This window comes from Selaginella moellendorffii, unplaced genomic scaffold (genome assembly GCF_000143415.4).
Source record: "Selaginella moellendorffii unplaced genomic scaffold, v1.0 SELMOscaffold_3, whole genome shotgun sequence".
Classification (NCBI taxonomy): domain Eukaryota; kingdom Viridiplantae; phylum Streptophyta; class Lycopodiopsida; order Selaginellales; family Selaginellaceae; genus Selaginella; species Selaginella moellendorffii.
Window position 1 is genome coordinate 2808043 of NW_003314264.1, and position 6303 is coordinate 2814345.

Consider the following 6303-nt stretch of genomic DNA (forward strand, 5'->3'; position numbering starts at 1 on the left):
GCATTGGCAGATTTATAGGTGGTATTAATTGTTCATGATCTTTTGGTATGAAGCATTTCAACCGCTACACACGCACAATCTCTGGAGGATTGGCTTGCTGAACGTTATGCCGAACCTCATAAACTTGTTGTAAAATTTGCTACAACACTTAATATGGTTCTTTCCACTGAGTAAGGAGCCCTTTATATAAACCACATACCGTAAGATTGGGAAAACGGACTAATACTAAGTCATCCACTTTGTACTCCACAGGTGGATGATGATGGGAGTTGTACTGCTGTTGTTGTCCCACTTGTACGTAGCTTAAGGGTTCAGCAAATTCTGCTTGGACCAGTGGAAGAATGTTTGTCAAATACTGATCCCACGACCTAGCATCGGCAGCTCGTGACAACGTGAAGGTAAACCTAGCTCCATTGGTAATATTGGATCATGGCTATATAAAAGTTTATATGGTGAAGCACCAACAGAACTCTACACCCTTGTGGCATATGTATACCGAAGAGATAGCACAATCCGAATGTTGAAAGTTCACATACTTCGCGATCATCCTTTTGAACGTCAAAACAAACCATTCCACCAAACCATTTGATTGTGGATAATAAACACTTGTGAAAGTGTGGCATATCCCCAACCGAGATGTCAAAACATGAAATGCCTCAGCCATAAATGAGGAACCATTGTCCAAAAGAATTTGTTCTGGACAAGAATGCTGGAACACCATTTGATTGAAGAGGAAGTATCCAATAGTAATTGCAGAGGTGTTAGCAAGAGCACCAACTTCCACCCAACGAGTCAAGTAGTCAGAAGCAATAATAACATATTTATTGCTAACAGTTGATCATGGAAGAGATCCCATAAAATCAAACGTCACCAACTCAAACAAACGAGAAACTGCAATTGACTCTAACCATCCTTCTGTAGCACGAGGGGGAGTATTATAAGTTTGGCACCAAATGCAACTATGCACATACTGGATAATATCTTGTCGCATCTCTGGCCAATAAAAAGACCTGTGTAGTTTCTTGATCACACAATAATGTCCCATATGCCCACTTACAATAGGAGAATTATGGTAGGCATGGAGAAACCGTGGAATAACGACAGAAGGCACCACTAGCCGTAAAGGATCATTAGGATTTGTCCCCACAAAATAAAGAAGGCCATCTTCAAGGCGATATTGAGAATGTAAATGCCAGAATGGTAAGTCATTAGCAAGTGATGCAGGATTCTCAAACCTATCTCGAAGCCTTCGAATCCATAGCTCAAGCTTTTAAGCCTCGCAAACCTCCTCAAGAGAAGGTAGATCTTGCTCTACACTTTGTGGACATTGAACGTTAAGTATAGCAACACAGAATCCTTGTCTAGAAAATCCACAGATGCTGGAATAACAGGCTCATCAGAAATATGAGAAGAGAGTGGAAAACGAAGAGGAGCTCGAGAAAGGGCATCAGCATTGGCCATAAAACTCCCAGGGTGATAAACAACATCAAAATCATATATATGAAGCTTTAAAACCCACTGAGCAGTACGACCAACAAGGTTTTTTTGCTTTAATAATGAAGTAGTGTTTAGCAGCAGTCTAGGGTTTCGAGAAACTTCATGTATATCTACATGGTTCTCAAATGTTACTTGAAGGTGATCATGCTGCCCCTTCTCTGTCATGGAGTAGTTCACTTCCGCTAGTTGTAATGTATGGCTTATATACGTAATGGAATGGTGTTGACCAACACTTGGGCTCTTTTGCATCAACACACCTCCAAGACTAATATCAGAAACATTCATGCACAAAATAAAGGTTGAGTGTAGTCAGGATATGCCAAAACCGGAGGAGTCGTCAAGAGCTCTTTGAGATCCACAAATGCCCTCTCACAATCTAAAAACCAGATGAAAGATGATGTTGATGACTGTTGATGACTTCAGCAACGCTTACAACGGTGCAATGTGATCAAAATGATGATCCACAAAATGATCGAGATATTACACCTTGCCCAGGAATTGCTACACATTATTCACACACTTCGAAGTAGGGGACTTTAGAACAGCCACAAGTTTGTTAGGATCAACTTGGAAACCCTCACAAAAAATACGGTACTCAAAATAAGTCATGTTCTTGGATCCAAACATGCACTTTGACCACTTTAACTTCAAACCAACGTCCCGTAACTGACCCAATACTTTAAAAACATCACGAACATGCTCCTCCCATATCCCCTCCGAGTGGATTAAGACATCATCAATGAAGTCAGCAATCACCTCTGGCATATTATAAAGAACCTCGTCTATCATTCGCTGGAAAGTTATTAAAGTATTGTTCAAACCAAATGGTATTACCAAGAACTTGTACAAACCAATAGTGTATGAAAAGTTGTCTTAGGAATACTTTCTTCAGCCATCAGTACTTGCCAGTACCTAGAAGCAAGATCTAGCTTGGTGAACCAACGACTTCGCCCTAGACAATCCAAGAGATCAGCAGAGAAGAGGGTATACATCCGGGATTGTCACTTCGTTTAACGAACGATAGTCAATGCAGAAATGAATACTCCCATTAGACTTCGTCACAAGATGAGGTTCACATGCCCAAGGATTTCGCAACTTCCGAATAACACCCTTCTCCAACATCTCCTTAACATTTGCATGTAAAATCTTGATCTCTTTAGGTGACCGACGATGAACAAAAACCTTGATTAGACGAGTATCCCCAGTTGGAATCGGATGACGTGTGGCAATCTTGGCCCCAGATGATAAGTCAAATTGAAAAAGATCAGAATACTCCTCCCATAAGCTGGTCAATTGCTGCAGCATAAAGATTGTCGGAGGTATCGGAAAAGGGAGAGCAGAACAAGATGGAAACATAGGAGGAAATAGTGGGGGGACAAAAGTAATGGAAGCAAAGGTAAAAGTAAAGGGACAAAGAGGTACGGAAGTGAGAGGAATAAATAAAATATAAGGAAGTATGAGATAAGGGGGAAAAGCCTCAAAGTCACATTTGGCATGATTGCGCTGCAACCAATCCATACTAAGGATTAAGTTAAAAGCTTGACTCGACCGCAATGACTACAACCCATGCTCGAAATCGCCCACACGCACAACCAAGTCTACCTTATCCCGTGCACATGTATGTGTATGGCTATTGCCATAAAGAATGAAAACTAGTTCCACCGCACAATGTAAGTGTAGACAGCAACGTGTGAACAACAGGTCGAGCAATAGAAGATCAACTCGAATCTGTATCAACTAACACGAAGAGAATAATAGGAGACTTCTTGTTATAAAAATGAGTTTGGAAAGTAAATATTAAATAAACTAATACCGAGTGAACCCCATGATAATACTCTTGAAAGAAATATGGAAGGGTCACTGACTTATTCGCGCAAGGTCTCTCCGTTACTCGTGCGACTTCTCGTTTCCCAGATGCATCTCGGTGTCCAGACCTTCTACTATAGTAACACCAACAGGATGTTGTTGATACCAAGGTCTCCACCCAAGAAATGGAGGTCGCCAATCTGGAAAATGCCGACAATACCGATAAGTGTGACCAACTTCATCACATGCCTAACAATGAATGTCACGGCCATGACCACGTCCTCGTCCTTGTCCTTGGACTCGAGCAACAACAACATTAACCTCCATGGGAACAGGACCATTGCCTATAGGAAGTGGAGTGGAAGGACATTTAGCGAGAAGTGGAAGAGGCGATATCTCATAATGTTGTGCCAAACAAAGAACATCGTCAAGGGTGGCTAGAGCAAGTGCATGCATAAATCTGACAAGATTTTAATGAAGTGCTGGCCATAACATTCCTAACTTGATCCGCTCTGACAATTTGGCTCTGCAAGAAATAAGAGGCTTCGGAAATGAACACCAAATTGGATCACCAACTCAGATGGCCTTTGACGCAGTGTGAGACACAAAATCCCTAGGCCCCAAAGTGGAGCCGGAAAGGGTGCCACATGGTAGTGGCCGAGGCGAAAGCTAAACGAGCATAACACGTTTGGACTAAAAGCTCCAACTTGGAAGATCGAGAGCGGGAGTGGAACTCCCAACAAAGTGCTCGAGGAGCAAGCACGAGGCAACCAATAAGCAAGGCTCCAAAAAGGGACCCAAAAAGGACCAACACATGACACGTGGAAGTGTCCGAGATGGAGTCCGAGGCGGACCCGAGTTGGAGTCCGAGATGGACCCGAAGTGGAGTCCAAGATGGACTCGAAGTGGAGTCCGATATGGAGTCCGAAGTGGAGTCTGAGATGGAGTCTGATATGGAGTCCGAGATGGACCCAAAGTGGAGTCCGATATGGAGTCCGAAGTGGAGTCCGAGATGGAGTCCGATATGGAGTCCGAGATGGACCCGAAGTGGAGTCCGAGATGGAGTCCGATATGGAGTCCGAGATGGACCCGAAGTGGAGTCCGATATGGAGTCCGAGATGGACCCGAAGTGGAGTCTGATATGGAGTCCGATATGGAGTCCGAGATGGACCCGAAGTGGAGTCCGATGTGGAGTCCGAGATGGACCCGAGATGGAGTCCGAGATGGACCCGAGATGGACCCGAGATGGAGTCCGAGATGGAGTCTGAGATGGAACCGAGACCGGGACCGAGACTGAGACCGAGACCGAGTCCGAGTCCGAGTCCGAATCCGGGACCGAGACCAAGTCCGAGTCCGAGTCCGAGTCCGAGTCCGAATACTAATACAGGCAGTTGGGTGAAAGCCCAAAGCGATCGTCCCCCAGGGGGGGGGCTGCAGGGGGGTTCCAAAAGTATAGTAGGGAGAGTGTGGGGATTGGAGCCCAGTGGAGCCAATTTGGCCAGGAAAGGCCAGTTTGGCCCAGGAAGGCCAGACCCAGTGTTGGGTGATGAGCTGACCACTGGGAAGTCCAAGACTAGAGTGAACACGGACCGACAAGCGGGGTAGCTTGGTGAAGTGTTCAAGAGCCGGCTCTAGTTCCCCCGGGAGATCGACTGGCCGATGCTCCCAGTCCAAGTGTGGGTGGCACTACCTACTTGGATACCAGGCATGGCTCAACGGAACCTCGCTCTAAGCCCATGGCTAGAGCACCCAAGGGCGGAAGGCGGGGAGAGTACCCAGGTGGCTCGCGTAAGGCCACGGTGTTCCGAAAGGTTGTCCCAAAGGCCCAGACTGTGGAAAGGAAGAGGAGCAGTCCTCTGGGGTAGTAACCAAGGACACAGTCGTATGGTGAGGAAGTCCCAGAGGACCGTGGGACTTAGTGGTCGGGCCTGTGGGCCTCGATCCAGTGGCAGTGTTGGCAAACATGGCCAAGGGCCGAAAGGGACTTAGTGGGGACTGACAGAGGGACATTGGGGAAGGCTATTCCCCTTGTCGGTGGGCATCCTAAGGATGCTAAGGAGTGGATCTAAGATGACCACTCACGGATGGTTTCCCTAGTCTTGAAGAGCCAAGAATGTGATGCAAGTGGTATGGACTACCAGTGTGGCAAAGGTGATTGGGCATGGCCTTAGCGTAACAAGCTGCCATGTTGGTGGTACCTTTGAGTGTCGGTCATGGGATCGGACACGTGGAGCACTTGGACCAAGTGCAAATGTTGAGTGGCATGGATGCCATTCTCGGGGCTAGCAAGTCCCAAGTCCTGAATTGGACTTATGGAGGTTGTGAATGAGACTCCTCCAAGTGGTCGGAGGTGTGGTTAAGTGACTGAAGTAGAATGGAAAATTTAGTCGCTTACAATTTGGTATCGGAGTTGTTCCTCAGTCCGACTTTTATTGGTGCTCAAGTATATCACCATTGATATTGGCATTGGAAGGTCTTAGAAGTGGGCTTATCCTTGAGGAGTAGCATGCCGAGAGGACATGGCTCTCCACTCAAGTTCATGCGTGACTTGGGCGTGATGTGGTGGATAGAAAAGGGGCCGGTAAGGGAACGCCTTTGGGATCTTGGGAACAGTAAATGGTTTTCCTCAGAGAGTTGAGGATGTGATCCAGATGAGCATTTGACTCAATAAATGGCCAATGTAGTTGTGGTAAACAACTAAAGTTGGGATCACAGGAAAGATAAAGACTCCAAAGCAATAAGGGAGTCACAAGATTATCGTCATATAGTTGAGGTTGGTGCTCATGAATGTAAGACCAGAAGTGATGACCGTGGGAGGTCAAATACGGAAGAGGACTCAAGTCCTTGAAATGGTAGCCGGGGCTACCTTTAATAAATGCTGGAACAACCCAAGGAGTTGGGGGGTGTACTTAGAGATGAGTTGGTATTCTCATCACATGGACAAGTAGTCCTAAGGGGCAGAGGTGCACCCAGACAACAAAAACAAGTGTCAGAGTAACA